This window comes from Moschus berezovskii, chromosome 8, assembly GCF_049115385.1.
Source record: "Moschus berezovskii isolate FMDL1 chromosome 8, NW_MosBer_1.0, whole genome shotgun sequence".
Taxonomy (NCBI): Eukaryota; Metazoa; Chordata; class Mammalia; order Artiodactyla; family Moschidae; genus Moschus; species Moschus berezovskii.
Window position 1 is genome coordinate 73,982,344 of NC_142467.1, and position 25,924 is coordinate 74,008,267.

General features: G+C 41.4%; 1 protein-coding gene across 3 annotated transcripts in view; it reads left to right on the forward strand.

Annotated features, from left to right (window-relative positions):
- The first annotated feature begins 14,968 nt into the window (after nucleotides 1–14,968).
- Nucleotides 14,969–25,924, forward strand: part of UIMC1 (ubiquitin interaction motif containing 1) — a 139,321-nt gene continuing 128,365 nt past the window's right edge. For 2 of the 3 annotated variants that reach the window (XM_088838756.1, XM_088838758.1), the window contains exon 1: nucleotides 14,969–15,106. The gene's annotated coding sequence lies outside the window, so the exon portion shown is untranslated. Of the gene's footprint in view, nucleotides 15,107–15,155; nucleotides 15,301–25,924 lie in introns of those variants that run through there. The other variant, XM_088838757.1, reaches the window with a different exon arrangement.

The following is a 25,924-nucleotide window of genomic DNA, read 5'->3' on the forward strand; positions in this document are numbered from 1 at the left end:
CCTGGCGTGCTGTGATTCATGGGGTCGCGGAGAGTCGGACACGACTGAGTGACTGAGCTGAACTGAACTGAACTTATTTTATAGTGCTTGTTTATTGTTAACATATTTTTTTAATGACTAACTCTGTTTGTTTGACAGTCCCAACATTGTTAACTGTGTGACTTTGGCAAGTTACTAGTAACCTTTCCTCCGTGTGATTCAGTTTCTCAAACAGTAGTTTGGAAAAATCAGTAGTAGAACTGCCTGGAGAATCCCAGGGAAGGGGGAGCCTGGTGGGCTTCCGTCTATGGGGTCACACAGAGTCGGACACGACTGAAGTGACTTAGCAGCAGCAGCAGCAGAACTCTTTTTTGAGCATGAACCTATTAATACATAGATTTCTAATGTTTGAAATGGTTAAAAATGGTAGCTTAATATACCATTATTTTATTTAAGTTTAAACATTTAACAATTATTTATAAAATCAATTCATTAGAATAATGAGGTAGACTAAGCAATGAAAAAATTTTGAACTTGGGTATTATAGGTGGCAAATGTAGTCTTTTAAACAGAATAATTATGTAGCATACTTCTTTTAACTTCAGACTTATAGAAAAGTTGATTAGATAGTACAAAGAATTTCCAAGTACTCTTCATTCAGATTTTCCAGATGTTAGCAGTTTGCTACTTTACTTCTATCATTCTCTCTATGTTTACTTTATAGATATTATTTTTTAGAACCATTTGAGATCAAGTTGCAGAAATGATGCCATTTTACTCTAGATACTTCAGTGTAAAAGCAAGGACATTTTCATACATAATCACAGTACGGTTCTCAGCATTAAAAACTATGTTGACACAGTAGTATTATTTAATCTATAAACGTTATTGAGATGTCACTAATGGTTCCAATAATTTTTTTATAGAAAAAGAAAATCCTAGATTATAATTTCCATTCCATTGTCGTGTCTCTTTACTTTCCTTTAGTCTGGAAGAATTTCTCAGCTTTTTTCTTTCATGCCATTGATATATTTGAAGAGTGGAGACCAGTTATTTTGTACACTGTCCCTCAGTTTGGATTTATCTCTGTTTATCCATGATTCGTTTCAAGTTTATGCGTTTTTGACAGTGATACTATTGACATCACATCAGTGTGTACATGATCCACTTGTCTTCGTGTCAAGGCAGTCTGAGTGCAGGTTGGAAAAGAATTTCCAGACCAAGAGCATTTCAAAAGGGAGTGAGTTAATATATTAAGAGAAGGGAGCAGATATAGTGAAGGTACTACAAAGAAGCCAGCCAACCTCTTGACAGACATGGGAAAGCTGATGCTTTTCCTGGGTTAGTAGCCAATTTTTATAGCCTCAAGACAATGAAAATTCCTGCTGAAAAGTTGGCATTAGGTGATTGGTTAGGGCACTATAAGGTGACTACTGGGGTGGGCATTTTTACCTAATTTGAAGTCAGGAAGCCTGTTGGTGATGATCAGGGGGGACTTTGGCAATGGTTGCAATTGGGTTTAGTCAGTTCAGGAGGTGGCCTTGGTTCTGGGCTCTGTGTCTGTGGCCTTGGTGCAAGGTGTCACAGCTCTGACCTTGGGGCAGGACTCTACATTCCCCCCACCTCTTTATCTATGGATTAAATCTTTGGCCCTTCGGTACTTTGCTCATGTCATAGGACCCAGGTCATTGGGGAAAGGGGCAAAGATTGCTCTGGCTTCTTTAGGCTGGACAGGGGCACTGTGGGTCCTGGGTCTCAATGCCCACTCTCTTTCAGGGTGCATTTATGGAGGGAGATGAAAGTCCACAAAATGACATAGCGGTTTGTTCCAGCATAGTTCACGTGTCAACTGGCTGTTATCCTTATCGTAACAGTTCAGTTCAGTTCAGTCGTTCAGTTGTGTCCAATTCTCTGCGACCCCATGAATCACAGCACGCCAGGCCTCCCTGTCCATCACCAACTCCCGGAGTACACTCAAACTCATGTCCACAGAGTCGGTGATGCCATCCAGCCATCTCATTCTCGGTCGTCCCCTTCTCCTCCCGCCCCCAACCTTTCCCAGCATCAGAGTCTTTTCCAGTGAGTCAACTCGTCGCATGAGGTGGCCAAAGTATTGCAGTTTCAGCTTTAGCATCCGTCCTTCCAATGAACACCCAGGATTGATCTCCTTTAGAATGGACTGGTTGGATCTCCTTGCAGTCCAAGGGACTCTCAAGAGTCTTCTCCAACACCACAGTTCAAAAGCATCAATTCTTCGGCGATCATCTTTCTTCACAGTCCAACTCTCACATCCATACATGACCATGGGAAAAACCATAGCCTTGACTAGACGGACCTTTGCACCTGGAAATTTATTTGTTGTATTCTGAAAGAAATAAACTTAACAAGAAGGTTAAAGATACATGGCCTGAAGATTAATAGAGGTAGAAAGGCTACCAAGGGGCCCGGAAGAGGGGCTAGCCAGGAGAACCAGGACCACACATTCATCTATGATGTTAGTGTTTCTTTAGGTACGAGAAGATGCAAGAACTGGGGCTCATGAAAATACTTACCTGAAAACATCTAGCTATCTGAAGTCCTGTCCTGCCCATTTTCCCAGAGCACGGAGTGCCTCAATTCTGATCTTTACCTTGAACTCCTTTCAAGGGATATGGAAGGTTGGCAACTGCAGCAGCCCTGATTTAATCTTTGTAGAGGCAGATGGCAAGTGCCAGTTTCTGGTTTGCAAAGCCCCTTACGGCCATAAATTTGACCATGGTGTAGGGGTATTTTATAGCTGTTTAGAAATGCTCATTCCCAGGTCTGGAGAAGATTTTTCTGATTGGCCACTCAATGTGCTGTTCCTTGACTAGGCAATTCTGGACCATACCTGCCTTACTAGTAGTCCCTTATAGTCCAGGAAAATATTCCCTCTTGTTGCTTCTTCCCATATTCTAAAATTATATTGTTAGAATCATTGATCTCATATGGAACTATACATTATCATTTTATCAGAGGCTCAGTCACTCATTTAGTAGTGTAAGAGATAAAAACTTTCTGAAACAGGAAATATAGAAAACAATATAGCTAGTAGTAATAGTAAGGTCATAAATAAGAATTGAAGAACTTTTACTAGGCATGCTGCTGCTGCTGCTAAGTCACTTCAGTCGTGTCCGACTCTGTGTGACCCCATAGATGGAAGCCCACCAGGCTCCCCCATCGCCAGGATTCTCCAGGCAAGAGCACTGGAGTGGGCTGCCATTTCCTTCTCCACTGTGTGAAAGTAAAAAGTGAAAGTGAAGTCGCTCAGTCGTGTCCGACCCCTAGCGACCCCACGGACCGCAGCCTACCAGGCTCCTCCATCCATGGGATTTTCTAGGCAAGAGCACTGGAGTGGCTTGCCGTTGCCTTCTCCGTTACTAGGCATAACCCAGTGTATACTTAGATTCCTCACTTTGTCTGTTAAATGACTATCGCCTGTTGTTAATCTTCTGGTTGTAGATCATGGAGCATCTGATCATTATGCAAAGATTGATTATGAAGTTAGGTTTCAGAAATAAACTTATAATGTCCTTTATTAACTCAGTTAAATATTGTAACGATGCAACATAACAGCAAGGAATTATCTCAGAAGTGAGTTTTAGGAAACTCAGATCTTAATTAATAAAACTAGAATTTAATATTTAGTGAAACATATTTTTTCTAAAATTTCCCCCATTTTTATAAACACAGACAAGACTAATTTATTTGTAAAATAAATTTGGTCCGTTGACTATAGATGCCATAGACCTAGGTGAATTTTTTTCCCTCTAGAGTTTCCCAAAACCATCTAGAGGTTTTGAGATTTCTGTATAATTCAGGAGACAGTCTTTTATTTACCTGATAAGGCTGTTCAGAACCCAAGTGTCTCCAATTTCTGGAGGGACAAGTTAGAGAAAAGAAAAATGTTTTAATTTTGCCCACAGGTATAAATTACCAAATTGTTTTGAACCACAAGTAGCTTGAGAAGAAGAGCTTCTTTATATCTGAAAATGAAAATTAGAAGCCAGTAACGTATCAGACAAAAACTCATGAAAATTATATTATAATAATATGTAGCAGTTTATTTAATCCCTCGTAATTAATCTTCATTCTATTGTTCTTGCCTGATGATTGAGGTTGATTGTAACAGTGATAGTTTTAAGAAGTTTGTGAAGTTTTTGTTAAGGTTTGTATGATTGTCCCATGAAGTGGGTGCTTTGATCACAGGAGATGGTAGAAAGTATACTCTAAGTGGAAGACACATTTTTAACTTTCTTTTCTTTGTGAAGGCATTAACCCTTCAGCCAGGAAAGACTTTAACCCATCAAATAAAAAATGAAGCTTGTCTGGGAGCCAGAAAGCCAAGCGGCTGTCTTGGATTTCTCAGAGCCCTGACTGTTTTATTACAGCTATTGTTTACCCAATTTAAATTCCCTGATTTACGAGTAGGCTGTTGCCATGTTACAAGGACATCAAGATGGTAAAAGTCTGACAATGAAGGGTTAATTTTTTGTAGAAGCAGAATGATATTTATCTTCATAGATCATTATGCAATAATATTTATTCATTTTTATCAAAGTACCAAAAGATTTTAAAAACAAATATAAATCATTTAAAGGCAAAGAAATTCACACAGTCTGTTATCAAAAGTCACATTCATTCCAAAAAAACTGTGTTCTCTGAATAAAAAGAGAAAACCAAATAAATTACAGTTTGGTACCAGCTTATATTCACTGTGAAACAATAGTTATTCACTTAGACAAAGTAACAATCAGTTCAGTTCAGTTCATTTGCTCAGTCGTGTCCGACTCTTTGCAACCCCATGAACTGCAGCACGCCAGGCCTCCCTGTCCGTCACCAACTCCCAGAGCCTACCCAAACTCATGTCTATTGAGTCGGTGATGCCATCCAACCATCTCATCTTCTGTCGTCCCCTTCTCCTCCTACCCTCAATCTTTCCCAGCATCAGGGTCTTTTCAAATGAGTCAAATGGCCCAAGTATTGGAGTTTCAGCTTCAACATTAGTCCTTCCAATGAACACCCAGGACTGATCCCCTTTAGGATGGACTGGTTGGATCTCCTTGCAGTCCAAGGGACTCTCAAGAGTCTTCTCCAGCACCACAGTTCAAAAGCATCAATTCTTCAGTGCTCAGCTTTCTTTATAGTCCAACTCCACACTGGAAAAACACAACTCCACTGGAAAAACCATAGCCTTGACTAGACAGACCTTTGTTGATAAAGTAATTTCTCTGCTTTTTAATATGCTATCTAGGTTGGTCATAACTTTCCTTTCAAGGAGTAAGCATCTTTTAATTTCATGGCTGCAGTCACCATCTGCAGTGATTTTGGAGCCCCCCAAAATAAAGTCAGCCACTGTTTCACCATCTATTTGCCATGAAGTGATGGGACTGGATGCCATGATTTTAGTTTTCTGAATGTTGAGCTTTAAGCCAACTTTTTCACTTTCCTCTTTTACTTTCATCAAGAGGCTCTTTAGTGCTCTTCACTTTCTGCCATAAGGGTGGTGTCATCTGCATATCTGCTGCTGCTGCTGCTAATCTGAGGTTATCAATATTTCTCCCGGAAATCTTGATTCCGGCTTATGCTTCTTAAAGTCCAGAGTTTCTCATGATGTACTCTGCATATAGGTTAAATAAGCAGGGTGACAATATACAGCCTTGACGTACTCTTTTTCCTATTTGGAACCAGTCTGTTGTTCCATGTCCAGTTCTAACTGTTGCTTCCTGACCTGCATACAGGTTTCTCAAGAGGCAGGTCAGGTGGTCCGGTATTCCCATCTCCTTCATAATTTTCCACAGATTATTGTGATCCATACAGTCAAAGGCTTTGGCATAGTCAATAAAGCAGAAATAAAAGATTTCAAAGGCAGTTCAACATCTCAAGAAAACTTATACTAACCACAAAACTCTTCTCAGGGTCCACTTACCATAAACCTTTTTTTCACTTTCTGTATTCATCACTTTATTTGTCCATTCAGAGGACAGCCACCTGTAAGTCAGACTTACTTCCTTTTGCCTTCAGTCAGGTCAGTTCAGTTCAGTTCAGTCGCTCAGTCGTGTCCGACTCTTTGCGACCCCATGAATCACAGCATGCCAGGCTTCCTTGTCCATCACCAACTCCCGGAGTTCACTCAAACTCATGTACATCGAGTCTTTTTGCCTTAGTAAAATGTAATTCCACTCCTTATACTTTTTTAATAAAAGCACATGTCCTACTTTCCTTAAGCAACCATGAACTGTCCTTTATTTCGGCACTCTATAGATCAGTAAACATAAATCACCTGAAGCTCTTATCTCATGTGCATTTTCTTTCCTTAAAATTTTTTCATATCAAGACTTTCCTTGTTGACAAATTTGCAATAGATATAAGATCTTATTTAGTTTATATTAAATCTAGGCATAGTAAAAGTATTATAGTGTTGATGATTCTTAGATATGTCCATATTAATTAGATTAACAAACAAACATTGATATTGATACCAGCTATTAATTTAATATTGAATATTTCCCAGTTCATGTGAACCTGAAATTCATTCAGTTTAATTTATCTTGTATTTAGAATGGTTTGTTTTGTAAGCACTTACTTTTCTTTAAGCCAATTAAATTAGAGCTTATTTACAAATTAATTGCAGCAATATTATTAAAAGACAAAGACACACACTGAGACCTACATATCCAGACAGACGGAGATCTCATGTTTGAGATTTTGAATGTCTCTTTGCCTTTTTTTTTTTTCTCTTGCCTTGAAGTTCTACTAATTTGCCCAAGTCTGAAGTCTCAAGTAGAGTGAGCTGTGTATTTCAACAACATGATAAAGAGTTAACTTCAGGCTTTTTCCTAGGTGATTTTCTGTTTTTTCAAGGTAGTATGTATCAATCCCAATCTCCTAATTTATCCCTTCTCCCCTTATTCCCTGGTGACCCCAAGTTTGTTTTCTACCTCTGTAACTCTATTTCTGTTTTATAAATAAGTTCATTTATACTCTTTTTAAAAAGATTCCAAACATAAGCCATATCATATGATATGTCTTTCTCTGTCTGACTTCACTCTAGGTCCATCCATGTTGCTGCAAACAGCATTATTTCACTTTTTATGGCCAAGTAATATTCCATTATATATATATATGCCACATCTTTTTTATTCATTCTTCTCTTGGTGGACATTTAGGTTGCTTCCATGTCCTGGCTATTGTAAATGGTGCTGCAATGAACATTGGGGTGCTTTATCTTTTCAAATTATGGTTTTCTCTAGATATATGGCTAGGAGCAGGATTGATGGATCATATAGTAGCTCTAATTTTAGTTTTTTAAGGAACTTTCACACTGTTCTGCACAGTGGCTATACTAAGTCCCAATAGTCCTGTAACTGGATGTTTCATTCTCCTATGACTGAACATTTATTTTCAGTATTTTAAAATGACCAGTGAGGGAGTTCCCTGGCAGTCCAGTGGGTAGGATTCAATGCTTCCATTGCAGGGGGCACAGGTTCAACCCCTGGTCAGGGAATTAAGATGTTGCATGTTGCAAGCCATGGAACACAGCCAAAAGAAAACCCCCCCAAATAAAATAAAATCACCAATGGATAAACTTATGTATATGTATTTTTGTATGACTGAAGGCATATGTTTCTTTAATCTGATTTATAATATTTAAAAAAATTCAGATTCAAATAGATGAGTATTTGTTAATTATAATGGTCAGAAAAAACAGCTTGCTTGCAATGTCAAGCTGTTCTTCAGTTAAACTGAGATGGAAGCTTTAAAAAAGAGAAGGAAAATTTTATTTCTAAACGGAATCAAGAACACTATCTAATGATGTGTATTCCCTATAAATATTTCTATTTATAAATAAATAGAAATATAGATTTGAAACAGTCCAATGGTATAATAAAGGCTGAGGCCAGAAAATGAAAAAAAGAGAAATGAAAAGAAAAAAGAGAAGATTACATTATGACTAACCAAGTGCTGTATGCATATACTTGAGACTCTTCTAGCATTTTCTTGGATGCTGTGCACATGTGCTTTGGTACTGTTCTCTTTTGCTATAGTTTTACAGGAGTAGATAATTATATAGCTCTACATTATTTTTTTAAGAAAAGTAAAGAATTATTAGCTTCCTAATTATTGTGGTTTGAGGAGGTCATTAAATAACATTCCTGTTCTTTGGCCAAGATTGGAATGGATTGAAAGATAAGTGTGTTAACCAAGTGAACTTGCTTATATTTCAATACTGAATTGGATGGGCTTGCTATGTCGTGTGTGTGCATGTGCTAAGTTGCTTCAGTCATGTCTGACTCTTTGAGCAACCCTATGGACTGCAACCCGCCAGGCTCCCCTGTTCATGGGATTCACCAGGCAAGAATACAGGAGTGGGTTGCCATGCCCTTCTTCCTGACCCAAGGATCAAACCTACATCTCTTCTCCTCCATTTGCAGGCAGATTCTTTACCGCTAGTTCCACCTGGGAAGCCCTTTCCATGTTATGGGTACATCTAAACAGTCTCAGTTTTTCTTGGTGTGTACGGTAGAGGTGAGGGATGGTGTGATGTGCTGAAAAGTTATAGTAGAGAAGAGTAGAAAAAATGTGCTTCATGCATGTGGGTAGATCTGACAATGAGTGAGGAAAGGACTGGGAAAAGCAAGTGCGGTCCTTCTCTGAAACCTATCAGACATATAAGTATGTCCTATTCTGGGAGGTGTGAAGAAGGAGGTGGAGAGGGGCCAGACTTTTTACACTAACTGTAGTATTTCCACGTGGAACATGAGGAGCTGTAAACAAATGATGAAAAAGAGGAAAACAACAGAATAGGAAAAACAAGAGATCTTTTCAAGAAAATTAGAGATATCAAGGGAACATTTCATGCAAAGATGGGCTCGATAAAGGACAGAAATGGTATGGACCTAACAGAAGCAGAAGATATTAAGAAGAGGTGGCAAGAATACACAGAACTGTACAAAAAAGATCTTCACGATGAAGATAATCATGACGGCATGATCACTCACTTGGAACCAGACATCTTGGAATGTGAAGTCAAGGGGGCCTTAGAGAGCATCACTACGAACAAAGCTAGTGGAGGTGATGGAATTCCAATTGAGCTATTTCAAATCCTGAAAGATGATGCTGTGAAAGTGATGCACTCAATATGCCAGCAAATTTGGAAAACTCAGCAGTGGCCACAGGACTGGAAAAGATCAGTCTTCATTCCAATTCCAAAGAAAGGCAATGCCAAAGAATGCTCAAACTACCGCACAATTGCACTCATCTCACACGCTAGTAAAGTCATGCTCAAAATTCTCCAAGCTAGGCTTCAGCAATATGTGAATCGTGAACTTCCAGATGTTCAAGCAGGTTTTAGAAAAGGCAGAGGCACCAGAGATCAAATTGCCAATATCCGCTGGATCATGGAGAAAGCAAGAGAGTTCCAGAAAAACATCTCTTTCTGCTTCATTGACTATGCCAAGGCCTTTGACTGTGTGGATCACAATAAATTGTGGAAAATTCTGAAAGAGATGGGAATACCAGACCACCTGACCTGCCTCTTGAGAAACCTGTATGCAGGTCAGGAAGCAACAGTTAGAACTGGACATGTAACAACAGACTGGTTCCAAATAGGAAAAGGAGTACATCAAGGTTGTATATTGTCACCCTGCTTATTTAACTTATATGCAGAGTACATCATGAGGAACGCTGGGCTGGAAGAAGCAGAAGCTGGAATCAAGATTGCCGGGAGAAATATCACTAACCTCAGATATGCAGATGACACCACCGTTACGGCAGAAAGTGAAGAGGAACTCAAAGTCCTCTTGATGAAAGTGAAAGAGGAGAGTGAAAAGGTTGGCTTGAAGCTCAACATTCAGAAAACAAAGATCATGGCATCTGGTCCCATCACTTCTTGGGAAATAGATGGGGAAACAGTGGAAACCGTGTCAGACTTTATTTTTTTGGGCTCCAAAATCACTGCGGATGCTGATTGCAGCCATGAAATTAAAAGACGCTTACTCCTTGGAAGGAAAGTTATGACCAACCTAGATAGCATATTAAAAAGCAGAGACATTACTTTGCCAACCAAGGTCCATGTAGTCAAGGCTATGGTTTTTCCCGTGGTCATGTATGGATGTGAGAGTTGGACTGTGAAGAAAGCTGATCGCCGAAGAATTGATGCTTTTGAACTGTGGTGCTGGAGAAGACTCTTGAGAGTCCCTTGGACTGCAAGGAGATCCAACCAGTCCATTCTAGAGGAGATCAATCCTGGGTGTTCATTGGAAGGACTGATGCTGAAGCTGAAACTGCAATACTTTGGCCACCTCATGCGACGAGTTGACTCACTGGAAAAGACTCTGATGCTGGGAGTGATTGGGGGTAGGAGGAGACGGGGACGACAGAGAATGAGGTGGCTGGATGGCATCACCGACTCGATGGACATGAGTTTGAGTGAACTCCGGGAGCTGATGGACAGGGAGGCCTGGCGTGCTGTGGTTCACGGGGTCGCTAAGAGTTGGACACGACTGAGCGACTGAACTGAACTGACTGAATGTTAAATAACCTACTTTAAAAATGACAAGAAGTTCTATGCAGAAATGGCAAGAAAAACTTTAGAAAAAAAGATCAACACAGAAAGATTAGATCCCTTGGATGCAGCAATCATTAAATGGTCTCTGCTGCTGCTGCTGCTAAGTTGCTTCAGTCGTGTCCGACTCTATGCAACCCCATAGACAGAAGCCCACCAGGGTCCCCCGTCCCTGGGATTCTCCAGGCAAGAACACTGGAGAGGGTTGCCATTTCCTTTTCCAATGCGTAAAAGTGAAAAGTGAAAGTCAAGTCGCTCAGTCGTGTCTGACTCTTAGCGACCCCATGGACTGCAGCCTACCAGGCTCCTCCATCCATGGGATTTTCCAGGCAAGAGTACTGGAGTGGGGTGCCATTGCCTTCTCCGAAACGGTCTCTAGTGACTGCTTATAAAGAAAGCTGAGCGCCGAATAATTGATGCTTTTGAACTGTGGTGTTGGAGAAGACTCTTGAGAGTCCCTTGGACTGCAAGGAGATCCAACCAGTCCATCCTAAAGGAAATCAGTCCTGGGTGTTCATTGGAAGGACTGATGTTGAAGCTGAAACTCCAATACTTTGGCCATCTGATGCGAAGAGCTGACTTGTTTGAAAAGACCCTGATGCTGGGAAAGATTGAGAGTAGGAGGAGAAGGGGACGACAGAGGATGGCATCACCAACTCAATGGACATGAGTTTGGGTAGGCTCTGGGAGTTGGTGATGGACAGGGAGGCCTGGCATGCTGCAGTCCATGGGGTCGCGAAGAGTCAGACACGACTGAGCGACTGAACTAAACTGAACTGAGTGATTGATTTGTTTGCTTTATAAATATATGGTTTATTTATTTTAAATTATACAGTAGTTTTAAAAATAAAATGAGAACATTACAGATAAATTAAGGCTCTCTTTGTCTGAACACATTTTTGGACTTCTAACTCCCTTTCCAGAAGTATTCTCTATTTTTGGCTTATTATGTATCCACACATCCTCCCAGGCCTATGAAAATACTTTTAAAAATTATTTATTTATTTATGTTATTTTTGGCTGCACTGGGTCTTTGTTGCTTTGTTCTGACTTTCTCTAGTTGCAACAAGTGGGGGTTACTCTTCCTTGTCGTGTGCAGTCTTCTCATAGATGTGGTTTCTTTTATTGCAGAGCACAGGCTCTAGGTGCATGGGCTTTAGTAGTTGCAGCTTGCAGGCTCAATAGTTGTGGCTCCCGGGCTCTAGAGCACAGGCTAAGTAGTTGTGGGCTTAGTTTCTCCCCGGCGTGTGGGATCTTCCCCGATCAGGGATCAAAATATGTCTGCAGCATTGGCAGGTGGATTCTTTACCACTGAGTCACCAGGGAAGCCCGCTAAAGTCTTTTTATAACTTAATTTTGGAAGTGACATCCCAGCATTTCTCTCATATTATATGTTTTTGGAAAGAGAGTCATTAAGTGTACCCCACACTCAAAGGGAAGGAGGAATTCCATGAGAATATGATTGCCAGGAGGCAGGATGATTGGGGACCATCCTAGAGGCTGCACACCATTGGCTGGCTCTCTTTAGGCTTGCAAGATGGCTGTTAACAACAATTGATAAACATTTTTCTCTGAAGTAAGATGCTTCAAAAGGACATTTCTGGCCCTATGCAGAAACCTTTTCTGATCTCCCCATTTCCCAATTCAATTCAATCAACAAGTTTTGGGTGTTTATTTTTGGCCAGGCTCTTTACTACTTGCTAGGCTTGTATGGGTAGTGTCATCTGCATATCTGAGATTATTGATATTTCTCCCAGCAATCTTGATTCCAGCTTCTGCTTCTTCCAGCCCAGCATTCCTCATGATGTACTCTGCATATAAGTTAAATAAGCAGGGTGACAATATACAGCCTTGACGCACTCCCTTTCCTATTTGGAACCAGTCGGTTGTTCCATGTACAGTTCTGACTGTTGCTTCCTGACCTGCATACAGGTTTCTCAAGAGGTAGGTCAGGTGGTCTGGTATTCCCATCTCTTTCAGAATTTTCCACAGTTTATTGTGATCCACATGTCAAAGGCTTTGGCATAGTCAATGAAGCAGAAAGAGATGTTTTTCTGGAACTCTCTTGCTTTCTCCATGATCCAGCGGCTGTTGGCAATTTGATCTCTGGTGCCTCTGCCTTTTCTAAAACCTGCTTGAACATCTGGGAGTTCATGGTTCACATATTGCTGAAGCCTGGCTTGGAGAATTTTGAGCATGACTTTACTAGCATGTGAGATGAGTGCAATTGTGCGGTAGTTTGAGCATTCTTTGGCATTCCCTTTCTTTGGGATGGGAATGAAGACTGACCTTTCCCAGAAAGTGGCAGAAAGTGAAGAGGAAATCAAAAGCCTCTTGATGAAAGTGAAAGAGGAGAGTGAAAAGGTTGGCTTGAAGCTCAACATTCAGAAAACAAAGATCATGGCATCTGGTCCCATCACTTCATGGGAAATAGATGGAAAAACAGTGGAAACAGTGTCAGACTTTATTTTTTTGGGCTCCAAAATCACTGCAGATGCTGATTGCAGCCAGGAAATTAAAAGACACTTACTCCTTGGAAGGAAAGTTATGATCAACCTTGATAATATATTAAAAAGCAGAGACATTACTTTGCCAACCAAGGTCCGTCTAGTCAAGGCTATGGTTTTTCCCGTGGTCATGTATGGATGTGAGAGTTGGACTGTGAAGAAAGCTGATTGCTGAAGAATTGATGCTTTTGAACTGTGGTGTTGGAGAAGACTCTTGAAAGTCCTTTGTACCGCAAGGAGATCCAACCAGTCCATTCTAAAGGAGATCAATCCTGGGTGTTCATTGGAAGGACTGATGCTAAAGCTGAAACTCCAATACTTTGGCTACCTCATGCGATGAGTTGACTCACTGGAAAAGACTCTGATGCTGGGAAGGATTGGGGGCGGGAGGAGAAGGGGACGACTGAGAATGAGATGGCTGGATGGCATCACCGACTCTGTGGACATGGGTTTGAGTGAACTCCGGGAGTTGGTGATGGACAGGGAGGCCTGGCGTGCTGTGATTCATGGGGTCGCGGAGAGTCGGACACGACTGAGCGACTGAACTGAACTGAGGCTTGTATGGAGCACATCTTCTGAAAGTCCACAAGTCATATTGTCATGGTGTGTATACACATATTCATCTCTGCTTGTTCCTCTTACCTTAACCCCTGCTTCAAGACTTTTCTTTAAATATACCTGCTTTCTCCCTAGAAGGCAGGTCATAGTTTTCCAGACTCTAGTCTGCCACCCTCCTCATTTGCTGGCAAATCAATACATTTCTGGAGAAGGCAATGGCAACCCACTCCAGTACTCTTGCCTGGAAAATCCCATGGACAGAGGAGCCTGGTAGGTTGCAGTCCATGGGGTCGCTGGGAGTCAGACATGACTGAGCGACTTCACTTTCACTTTTCACTTTCCTACATTGGAGAAGGAAATGGCAACCCACTCCAGTATTCTTGCCTGGAGAATCCCAAGGACAGGGGATCCCTGGACTGCCATCTATGGGGTCGCACAGAGTCGGACACGACTGACCGCGACTTAGCAGCAGCAGCAATACATTTCTTCTCCCTTTATCCTCAAAACCTTGTCCCCATCAATCTCATTTGGTGTGGTGACAAGCACCACATTTTCAGTAACATATTTATTGACACATTACTATTCAACAACTCTTCAGTTCAGTTCAGTTCAGTTCAGTCACTCAGTCGTGTCTGACTCTCTGCGACCCCATGAATCACAACGACTCTTATGAGCTGTCAATGTCGATATATATAGTACTCATTTATGAGTCTTATTTGTAATATTTTATTATAGAACATACCGTTTTATTCATTCGCATCTTATTGTACATTTCCTTTGTTTGTATTTTTCACAAGGAAGCGGGCCTGAACATGAACACGTCTTCTGCACACTTGTAGACATGAAATTGCTGGGTCATAAAAATGCAGATTTTAAATTTCACCACAAGTGGCTGTTCTTATTTTAAGCTTCTACCTTGCATCTTTAAGAGTTTCCACTTCCCAGAGTTCCTTCTTCTCCTGAAATGGTCAGACTTTAATAACATTTACCATCCGGAGATTTTCATTATCTTATGAACAGATAATTTCAGTATAACATAAGTTACACGCAAAAACAGGGCCAGAAGAAGTTTGATGTGGCAGGAAAGACTTTAAAGTTTTCAGGGTAGGGTTTCGCGGACTCTGTTACTACTACTCTTTGGTTTCCCTCAAAGTACTAGCAAATGATAAAGCAAACGAACAAACTGCGAGACAACTGGGAGGTGCCCAGTTGACTCTTGGAGATGAAATCAGCCTCGGGTTGATGGCGACCCCCCCACCTCACACAGTTGGTATGTCCTGGTGGCAGCCTCCCCCCTCAGTGCGGGTTGGTTCCGTCCTTGGACGTCCGCGCATGCGCCCGCCCCGAGAGCGCGTCGCAACCCCGCGGTGTTTCAGGTTCGCGCGCGCTCGCCCGCCTCAGATTCCTGACGTGCTGCGGGCGGTCGCGACCCACAGGACCTGAGAGGAGGGGCTCATCCGCGCGGCGCGGACGGTCGGTGAGTACCAGCCGTTTCGGCACACCTCCAGCCGCCTTCTTCCCGCCTCCTTTTCTCCCTCAGTGGGGGCGCGGCCCATTCTTCTCCGGAGCGGGGCCTCTGACTTGGGGTTAGGGCCCTCTTGATACTGAGGCAGGTCTCTTCGGACGCCAAGGTGGGCTCCTGCTGACAGGCCGGCCTTTCGGGACGCCAGGGTAAGCCCGTTAGGACACCGAGGATGGCCCCTCAGGATACTGGGCGCCTCTGGACACCGGGGAGGGCCCTCGGGACTCCGGTTGGGCCGCTGGGGACCCTGGATGATCTTCCTCCCGCGACTGCCGGGCCTGCTCCCCTCAAACCGAGGGTGCGGCCTTCATTCTCCCTGGGTCCCTTTTGGCCTTTCTGGGTCCCCGGCGACCGGCTCCGGTCCCCGCCCATCCCTCGAAGGCGTCTTCCTCACGCTGAGCACCCAGGGAGGGGGCTCCGTCTATGCCGCCTCCTTTCGTGGGGCCTCACAGCCGGGACCTCTCTTAGAGTCAGGTGGACTGGGCCTCCCACCCCCTTTCTCCTCTTGCTCCCTATCTCCTCCAGGCTACTGTTTTCTGTTGGTTAGTGGTCTAAGGTTATTTTGCCCGGAAATTAAGATTTTCTGGGAATCCTTGTCGTTTACCACTTCCCCCTGCCACAGAAGTAGTATGTTTCGGTTCTGCACGATGATCGACAGTGTTTCAGGCCTTTTACACATACACATTTGTTGAACGTTCACAACAGTCTTATGCCTTAGGTACTCTTACCCTCTTTAACTTATGTATTAGATAACTGAGGATCAAAGACACACATGGTGTAAGCGGTTGAGCTGGTTTTGAATCTGGCCAGCTTGACTCCAGTGTTCTTGTATATAGTCACTGAGTGTGAATAAGTGAAAGTCTACTGTCTTTATTTTTTCCTGTCAGAGGCAGTGCCTTTTAGTTGAATCCAAAAAATGTCTTTTTGAAATCAGATACATTGTGCTTCAATTATCGGTATTCCCATTTTGAATTTAAGAAATTACCAGATGTTTGATTTTGAGTTTCTTAACGGAGAAGACAATGGCAAGCCACTCAGTACTCTTGCCTAGAAAATCCCATGGATGGAGGAGCCTGGTGGGCTGCAGTCCGTGGGGTCGCTAAGGGTCGGACACGACTGAGCAACTTCACTTTCACACATTGGAGAAGGAAATGGCGGCCCACTCCAGTGTTCTTGCCTGGAGAATCCCAGGGACGGGGGAGCCTGGTGGGCTGCCGTCTATGGGGTCACACAGAGTCGGACACGACTGAAGTGACTTAGCAGCAGCAGCAACGTGTAAAATCATGATAAAAGTGTCCTAAAATAATGAAACCTTCCATATAGAGTCTTTGGGAGGAATAACCTCTATAATGCATTTGAGGTACCTAAAATAGTGTCCAAGGACCCAATAAATAACTTATTCATTGTGTTGGGATTCTGTTTTTACACACTTGTCTTACTGAGTATAAACTGGGAAATAGAGCATCGGGGTGTGTGTGTGTGTGTGTGTGTAGGCATATAGCGCACCGGTGTGTGTGTGTGTGTAGGTGTGCGTTTACTTTTTTAAAAAATTGGAGAAACAGTAAAGCTCATGTGATCAGTTGATGAAGAGCTTGGTACCAGATTTCTTGAATGGTAGCTCATTTAGAAGTAAGAGTCAGTCAATCAGAGAGGACTGTTAAGGTTCCAATGCCTCCACGCTTTCAGAGCAGTTTTGACAGGTTTGGTAGGTAGAATGTCAAGATTTTAAATTTTCTTGTCAGTGGTTGTTCTTTGCATAGATCAAGATGATGGATGTGTTGAACAAAAATGACAAATAATATCTTACAAATTGGAAATTTTCAAGGACACTACCAACTGTAATATAACGAGTCTCATTTTTGGGTCACCTTTCTTGCCTATGCATTCTTTTAGAGACGTTTTGTTTCTGTTACGACTGAGAAGAGAGTGTTGGTATCTAGACTCTATTTCTTCTTTGCAGACACTTAGTGGTAATTCCTTCTGTAGCCGCTATTCAAGTAATTGAAGATAAGCCATTATTTTAGTGATTTTTTTTTTCATTTTGAAAGATGGCAACTTAAATAGGAGTTGAATTATGTTAGATTGCTTGTTTAAATTGGCTGAACAGTGACTTCTTTAGGGACTTCCCTGGTGGCTCAGCGGTAAAGAATCCACCTGCAATTTAGGAGCCGCCGGTTCAATCTGTGGGTGGGGAAGATCCCTTAGAGGAGGAAATGGCAACCCACTCCAGTATTATTGCCTGAAGAATCCCATGCACAGAAGAGTCTGGCAGGTTACAGTCCATGGGGTCGTAAAGAGTTGGACACAACTGAAGCAACTTAGCATGCATACACATGACCTTTTTTACTCTTAGAATTTCCATGGAAATAGTGTGGCTAAATGTCATGAAGCACTGGAATTTTGGAATCTGTCTGTGGGGTGCCTCTAACTTAATGCTTAGTGATCCCTTATCTACTATGATTCTTTGAAAACCCACTTTGAGCCTGTAGATGGTTCTGTGCTAAGGAGAACAGTTTATTTCTTTACATATCTTTAAGAAATTAGATGTATTTGGTGGTGTAGCACCATTGCTATCAGATTTGAACATATTGGTTTCAATAATTAAATGTACAGGAAACACTTTAAAAGATGAAAACTATTCTGTACAAGATGTTTTCCTAGGGCACTATGATTCCTCCTGTCTGACTCCACACATATCCCTACTTCCAAATCCTGTTCAAGCTGTTCTCTTAGATTCAAGGATCACCTCAAGTCTTATTATTCGCCATATAGCAATAGTTTCCTTTGACCTGTAATTTAGCCTTTTGTGCCCTTATATAGCATTCAATAAGTTAAAGATATATAATTTAAACATTTTATTTAATTATATTTTGTAATTTAAATATATGGCATAAAGTATGCTAAGTCACTTCTGTTGTGTCTGACTCTCTGCGATCCCATGGTTCTGGAACTTGCCAGGCTCCTCTGTCCATGGGATTCTCCAGGCAAGAATACTGGAGTGGGTTGCTGTTTCCTCCTCCAGGGGATCTTCCTGACCCAGGGATCGAACCCATGTCTCTTACATCTCCTGCATTGGCAGGCGGGTTCTTTACCACTAGTACCACCAATTCATCTAATATTTATGTGTCATACCTTACATCAGAAATCCAAAGATTAAGTCACGGAGTATTGGAGTCAGGATTTAGAGTCGAGAGATAGAAGTGCAAGTGCCTGCCTTGTGACTTTGGGCAGGTTAGTGTTTTGAACTGATGTTTCCTCATAATAATTATATATACTTCTTAGGTTTTTATAAAGATTAAATAAAATAGTCATTTACTCACAAGTATTTATTATTGAAAAAGTATTGTTTGCATATCGTGAAGTAAACCAGTCTTAATTGTATAGCTCAATATGTACATCCATGTAACTGCCACTCAAATCAAGATATGAAACATTTCTGACACCTCAAAAGGATCCCCTTTGCCCCTTTCCAGTTAGGACCCTCCAAAGGTAACTAACTCTAAAGGTAACTAGTGTTTTGACTTGGTCACCGTAGCTTAATTTTTTTAAACAGCTTTATTGAGATATAATTCATATACCATAAAATTTACCCAGTAAAATGTAAAATTCAGTGGCTTTTAGTATTTTCACAGAGTTGTATAACCATCACAGCAATCAATTTTAGAACATTTCTTCACCCCAGAGAGAAATTCCACTCCCCTAATTCATCAGTACCAAACCCCCTGAGCCATAAGCAATCACTGATCTACCGTCTGTCTATTTAGATTTACCAGTATGGGTATTTAATGTAAATGGAATCATACAGTATGTGGTCCTTCTGGCTTCTTTTTACTGATCATAATGTTTTCAAACTTCATCTGTGTTGTTGCATGTATCCGTGCTTCATTTCTTTTTATTGCTGGATAATTTTCCATTATATGGATCTGATATACATTTTATTTATTCCTTCATCTGTTGATGGATATTTGGGTTGTTTCCATTTTGGGGCTTTTATGAGTAATGTTGCTTTGTGAATATTTATGTACAGGTTTTTGTGTGGACATAAATTGTAATTTCTTTTGGCTGTTTACGTAGGAGTGGAATTGTTGAGTTGCATGGTAACTCTAATTTCAACATTTTGAGGAGCTGCTAGACTGTTTTCCAGAGAGTCTTCTCTGTTTTACATATCTATCAGTAGTGTATGCAGGTTCAATTTCTCCACATCCTGGCCTACACTTGTTACTGTTATCTTTTTGATTATACACCCATTCTGCTGGGTGTAAAGTGGTATCTCATTGTGATTTTGGTTTGCATTTTCCTAATGTCAAGGCTATGGTTTTTCCTGTGGTCATGTATGGATGTGAGAGTTGGACTGTGAAGAAAGCTGAGCGCTGAAGAATTGATGCTTTTGAACTGTGGTGTTGGAGAAGACTCTTGAGAGTCCCTTGGACTGCAGGGAGATCCAACCAGTTCATTCTAAAGGAGATCAATCCTGGGTGTTCATTGGAAGGATTGGTGCTAAAGCTGAAACTCCAATACTTTGGTCACCTCATGTGAAGAGTTGACTCATTGGAAAAGACTCTGATGCTGGGAAAGATTGGGGGCGGGAGGAGAAGGAGACGACAGAGAATGAGATGGCTGGATGGCATCACTGACTCGATGGACATGAGTTTGAGTGAACTCTGGGAGTTGGTGATGGACAGGGAGGCCTGGCGTGCTGTGATTCATGGGGTTGCAAAGAGTCGGACCCGACTGAGCGACTGAACTGAACTGAATGGCTAATCATATTGAACATCTTTTCACCCATTTATTTGCTGTCTGTAAATAATCATTAAAGAAATATGTATGTAGATTCTGTGACTAATTTTTATTGAGTTATTTGCTATTTTATTTTTGAGTTATAAGAATATATGTGTATATATATTCTAAGTACAACTCCTTAACATATATGTGATTTGTAAGAATTGTCTCCAGTTCTGTGGATTGTCCCTTTGCTTTCTTGATAGTGTCTTTGAAGCACTGAATTTCTTGATTTTTGATGTCCAGTTTATCTAGTTTTTCTTTTGTTGCTTGTGCTTTTGATGTCATATATAAGAAACCATTATCTAATTCAAGCTTGTAAAAATTTTTTCTGTTTTCTTCTGTGAGTTTTATGATTCTAGCTTCTACATTTAAGTATTTGATCTGTTTTGAGTTAATTTTTGTATGGTGTAAGGGTAGGGATCAAGTTTCATTCTTTTGCATCTGGCTGTACAGTTTTTACAGCACCATATATTAGAAAGATGATTCTTTTCCCTATTGAATGGTCTTCACACTTTGTTGAAAATAAGTTGACTGTAAACATGACCATATATTTCCAGACTGTCAGTTCTGTTCCACTGATTTGTGCATTCATTCTTAGCTCCAGTGCCACTCTGTCTTGATTACTGTACCTTTGTACTAGATTTTGAAATCAGGATGTTTTAGTCCATCAACTTTTTTTTCCCAAGATAGTTTTGATTGTTTCAATTATTATTTTGAATTTCCATGCCAATTTTAGGATCAACTTGTCAATTTTCACCAAAAAAATCAAGTAGGATTTTTTTAGGGATTGCACTGACTGTGTATGTCAATTTGGGAAGTATTGCCATCTTAGTATTGCCTGAGCTGCTGCTGCTAAGTCGTCAGTCGTGTTCGACTCTGTGTGACCCCATAGATGGCAGCCCACCATGCTCCCCAGTCCCTGGGGTTCTCCAGGCAAGAATACTGGAGTGGGTTGCCATTTCCTTCTCCAATGCTTGAAAGGGAATTCGCTTAGTCGTGTCTGATTCCCAGAGACCTCATGGACTGCAGTCTACCAGGCTCCGCCGTCCATGGGATTTTCCAGGCAAGAGTACTGGAGTGGTTTGCCAATCCCTTCTCTGATTGTCTGAGCTAGTGGAGGTGATGGAATTCCAGCTCAGCTATTTCGAATCCTAAAAGGTGATGCTGTTAAAATGCTACATTCTTTATGCCAGCAAATTTGGAAAACTCAGCAATGGCCACAGTCCTGGAAAAGTTTTCATTCCAATCCCAAAGAAAACAATGCCAAAGTATGTTTAAACTGCTGTACAGTTGTGCTTATTTCACATGCTAGCAAGGTAATGCTCAAAATTCTTCAAGCTAGGCTTTAACAGTACAGGAGCTGAGAACTTCCAGGGGTACCAGCTGGATCATAGAGAAAGCAAGGGAATTCCAGAAAAACATCTACTTCTGCTTCATTGACTATGCTGAAGCCTTTAACTATGTGGATCGCAACAAACTGTGGAAAATTCTTAAAGAGATGGGAATACCAGACTACCTTCCTGCCTCCTGCAAAACCTGTATGCGAGTCAAGAAGCAACAGTTAGAACTGGACATAGAACAACAGACTGGTTCAAAATTTAGAAAGGAGTACATCAAGACTGTATATTGTCACCCTCTTTATTTAACTTCTATGCAGAGTATACCATGAGAAATGTTGGGCTGGATGAATCACAAACTGGAATCAAGATTGCTGGGAGAAATATCAACAACCTCAGATACGTGGATAATACTACTCTAATGGCAGAAAGTGGAGAGGAACTAAAGAGCCTTTTGATGAGAGTGAAAGAGGAGAGTGAAAAGCTGACTTAAAACTCAGCATTCAAAAAACTAAGACCATGGTATCTGGTCCCATCACTTCATGGCAATTAGATGGGGAAAAAGTGGAAACAATGACAGATTTTATTTTCTTGGCCTCCCAAAACACTACAGACAGTGACTGTAGCCATGAAATTAAAAGGCGCTTGCTCCTTAGAAGAAAAGCTGTGACAAATCTAGACAGAGTATTAAAAAGCAGAGACATCACTTTGCTGACAAAAATCCGTCTAGTCAAAGCATTGGTTTTTCTGGTAGTCGTGTATGGATGTGAGAGTTGGACCATAAAGAAGGCTGAAACTGAAGAACTGATGCTTTTGAATTGTGGTGCTGGAGAAGACTCTTGGAGAAGACTCTTGATATCCATAGCAAGGATATCAAACCAGTCAGTCCTAAAGGAAATTAATCCTGATTATTCATCGGAAGGACTGATGCTGAAATTGAAGCTCCAATATTTTTGCTACCTGATGCGAAGAGCCTACTCATTGGAAAAGACTTTGATGCTGGGAAAGATTGAGGGCAGGAGAAGAGGGTGACAGGATGAGATGGTTGGGTGGCATCATCGGCTCAATGGACATGAGTTTGAGCAAACTCTGGAAGATAGTAAAGGACAGGAAAGCCTGGCATGCTGCAGTCCATAGATTCTCAAAGAGTCGAACACAACTTAACAACTGAACAACAACTTTTGTTTCCTAGGCTGTCTTCACTCTTTTTCACTCTTTTTTTTCTGTTTGCTGTTGTGATTGGGTGAGTTCCAGTGCCCTGTCGTTAAGTGTAGTGACCCTTTTTTTTCCTGCTTCATCTGGTCTGCTGTTGAACCTTCACATTGTATTTTCCATTTCAGTCATCATATTCTTCAGCTTTGTGACTTCTATTTGGTGCTTCCTTTTATTTTCTGCCTCTGTTATGAGATTCTCACTTTGTCCCTCCATTTTCCTCTTAAGCTTGGTGAGTATCTTTATAACCATTCTTTTGTACTTTTATCAGGTTAAGTCACTTATCTCTGTTTCATTAAGGTCTTTTTTAAAGGTTTTACTGTGTTCTTTCACCTGAAACATATTTGTCTATTTTTTTCATTTTTTTTTGACTCTGTGTTGGTTAGATACGCATTAGTTGGTTATGCATTAGACGAAATAGCTACTGTTTAGTTTTGAAAGAGTGACCCTGTGTAGGGGATGAATCTTATCATTCAACTTTGCCTTAGCTCTTGGTTGTCTCTCAAACCGTCTTTGTGAATATCCAAGCAGCCTACTTTATTTTCAGTGGCCCCCAGTAGTTTAAGATGTGCCAAGACCTGTCAGTATCCCAAAGTGGAAGAACTCTACTGCTAGATAAAGGCTGATTGGAAGCCAGACTCTTAGGCAGCTGCCTTTAAATTGTGCAGATAGGGACTTCCCTGGTGGTCCAGTGGTTAAGAATCTGCCTTCCAATGTAGGGGACATGGATTTGATCCTTGGTCAGGGAACCAAGATCTCATATGCTGCAGGACAACTAATCCTGTGTACCACAACTACTGAGCCTCTGCGTTAAAACAAGAAAAGCCCCTGCTACAACTAGAGAGAAGTCCATGTGTCTCAACGAAGAGCGTGCATACCACAACGAAAGATCCTATATGCTGCAATGAAGATCCCATGTGCCGTAACTAAGAACTGACACAGCCAAATAAATGTTAAAAAAATACGCAGATAGCTATTGTCCTGTGGGATTCTGAACGTAAGCCTTGTTGGCAATCTAGAGGTGTCTTCTGGTGGCAACTGCAAAAATCAAGGCATCAGATGAGGGTACAAGCTCTGTTCTGTGAGATACTGACAAGCTGGAGCAAAGAGTGCAAAGATGTCACCCACCAGCCTTTGTCGCTGAATAATATTTCAGCAGGTGCTTAGATGTGTGTTAAGTTAGATGCCTGCTCGTCAGGCCAGTTCTTTATGATGAGCAAATAAACCTTTTTCACAGAAAGTTTGGGTCTTTTTCAGTTGGCTTCTATGCTGGGCTCTTGGTGATTTTCTGTGTGTGTGAGCCCTTTGAGAACTGTTTCTCAGTTTACTGTAGCCTTGTGGGTTTCATGAATGTAAGTGCTATCAGGTTTCAAAGTTAGATGTATTGGGGGTCATCTTTCAGGTGCGTCTTAAAGGTTGGGCTGCCAGATACAGGGTTCAAACCTTTCACTCCTCAGGAAGAAGATTGGGATTTTGAGTTCCTTCCTGATTGTGGGTCACTGCATGAGGGTGTGGGATTTACTTTGAAGTAAATTTTCTCTTGTTTGTCTAATGTGTAGGAGTTGCTCAGCTATGGGGTTATGTGTGTGTGTATGTGTATATGTAATTTTTTTTTCTTCCCTGCAGGAAATTGTTCTGTATGTAGCTGTAGATTTGGTGTCTGTGGGAGGAAGTAAGTTCAAGATTCTGCTGCATCACCATCTTGAACTGGAATTCCAAATTATCCTTTAAAAACACAACCTTGATACTGACATTGATATAACCCACTGATAGATTTCCCCCATTTTACTTATATTGATTTATGCGTTTCTGTGTATGTGTGTTAACTACTACAGTTTTATCATTTGTGTGTAGGTTCCTGTATTATCCACCACCATCAAGAAATTAAACAGTTCCAACACCACAGGAACCCCTTTTCTAACCAAACCCATGTCCTTCCTGCATATCCCCTCTCCTGTCCCTAACCCTTGACAACAATATGCTTGTTTTCAAAAATTTTGTCATTTCACGCATTTTTATAAATGGAATAATATAGAACATAAAAGATTTATATATTTATTTCATTTTTTGGCTGTGGTAGGGTCTTTGTTGCCGCATGCAGGCTTTCTCTAGTTGTGGTGAGCAGGGGCTACTCTTCATTGTCGTGTGTGGACTTCTTACTGAGTTGGCTTCTCTTATTCTGGAGCACCGGCTCTAGGCGCTCAGGCTTCAGTAGTTGCAGCATGTGGGTTCTAGAGTGCTGGCTTGGTAGTTGTGGCACGCAGGCTTAGTTGCTCTGCAGCATGTGGGATCTTCTGAACCAAGAATCCAATTGGTGTCCCTCACATTGCAGGGTGGATTCTTAACTCCTGGACCACCAGGGAAGCCCTGTATAACATTTTTGTTGTTGTTTAGTCAGTAAGTCATGTCTGACTGTGACCCCATGAAGTGCAGCATGCCAAGCTTCCTTGTCCCTCACTATCTCCTGGAGTTTGCTCAAATTTATGTCCATTGAGTCAGTGATGCTATCTAACCATCTCATCCTCTGCTACCTCCTTCTCCTTTTGCCTTCAGTCTTTTAGGATGGACTTTTTTGCTCAACACAATTCCCTTAGGAGTCAACCAAGTTATTGCATACATCAGTAGTTCATTCTTTTTCTTTCTTTTTAACTTGTTTGCCTTTTTGGCTGTGCTGGGTCTTAGTTGTGGCATGTGGGATCTTCTATCTTTATTGTGACATGTAAACTCTTAGTTGCAGCATGTAGGGTCTATTAAGATGGTGAAAAAGTAATTGTGGTTTCACAACCTAATCGAAAAGTGGGAAAAATACCTAACCAGACATTTCTCCAAAGACATGCTGCTGCTGCTAACTCACTTCAGTTGTGTTCAACTCTGCTACCCGCTGTCCCTGGGATTCTCCAGGCAAGAATACTGGAGTGGGTTGCCATTTCCTTCTCCAACGCATGCATAAATGCGAAGTCGCTTCAGTCGTGTCTGACTCTGTGCAACCCTGTGGACAGCAGCCCACCAGGCTCCTCTGTCCATGGGATTCTCTAGGTAAGAATACTGGAGTGGGTTGCCATTTCTTTCTCCCTCCAAAGACGTGCAGATGGCTAATAACCACAGGAAAAGATGCTCTATATTGCTCGTTATTAGAGAGATGCAAGTCAAAACTATAGTGAGATATCACTTCATACTGGTCAGGATGGCTATCATCAAAAAGTCTATAAACAAATTCTGGAAAGGGTGTGGAGAAAAGGAAACTCTCTTGCACTGTTGGGGGGAATGTAAATTAATACAGCCACAATGGAAGACAGTATGGAGATTCCTTAAAAAACTAGGAATAAAACCACCATATGACTCAGTAATCCCACTACTAGGCATATACCCTGAGGAAACCAAAGTTGAAAAAGACACTTTTACCCCAGTGTTCATTGACTGCAATAGCTGGGACATGGAGGCA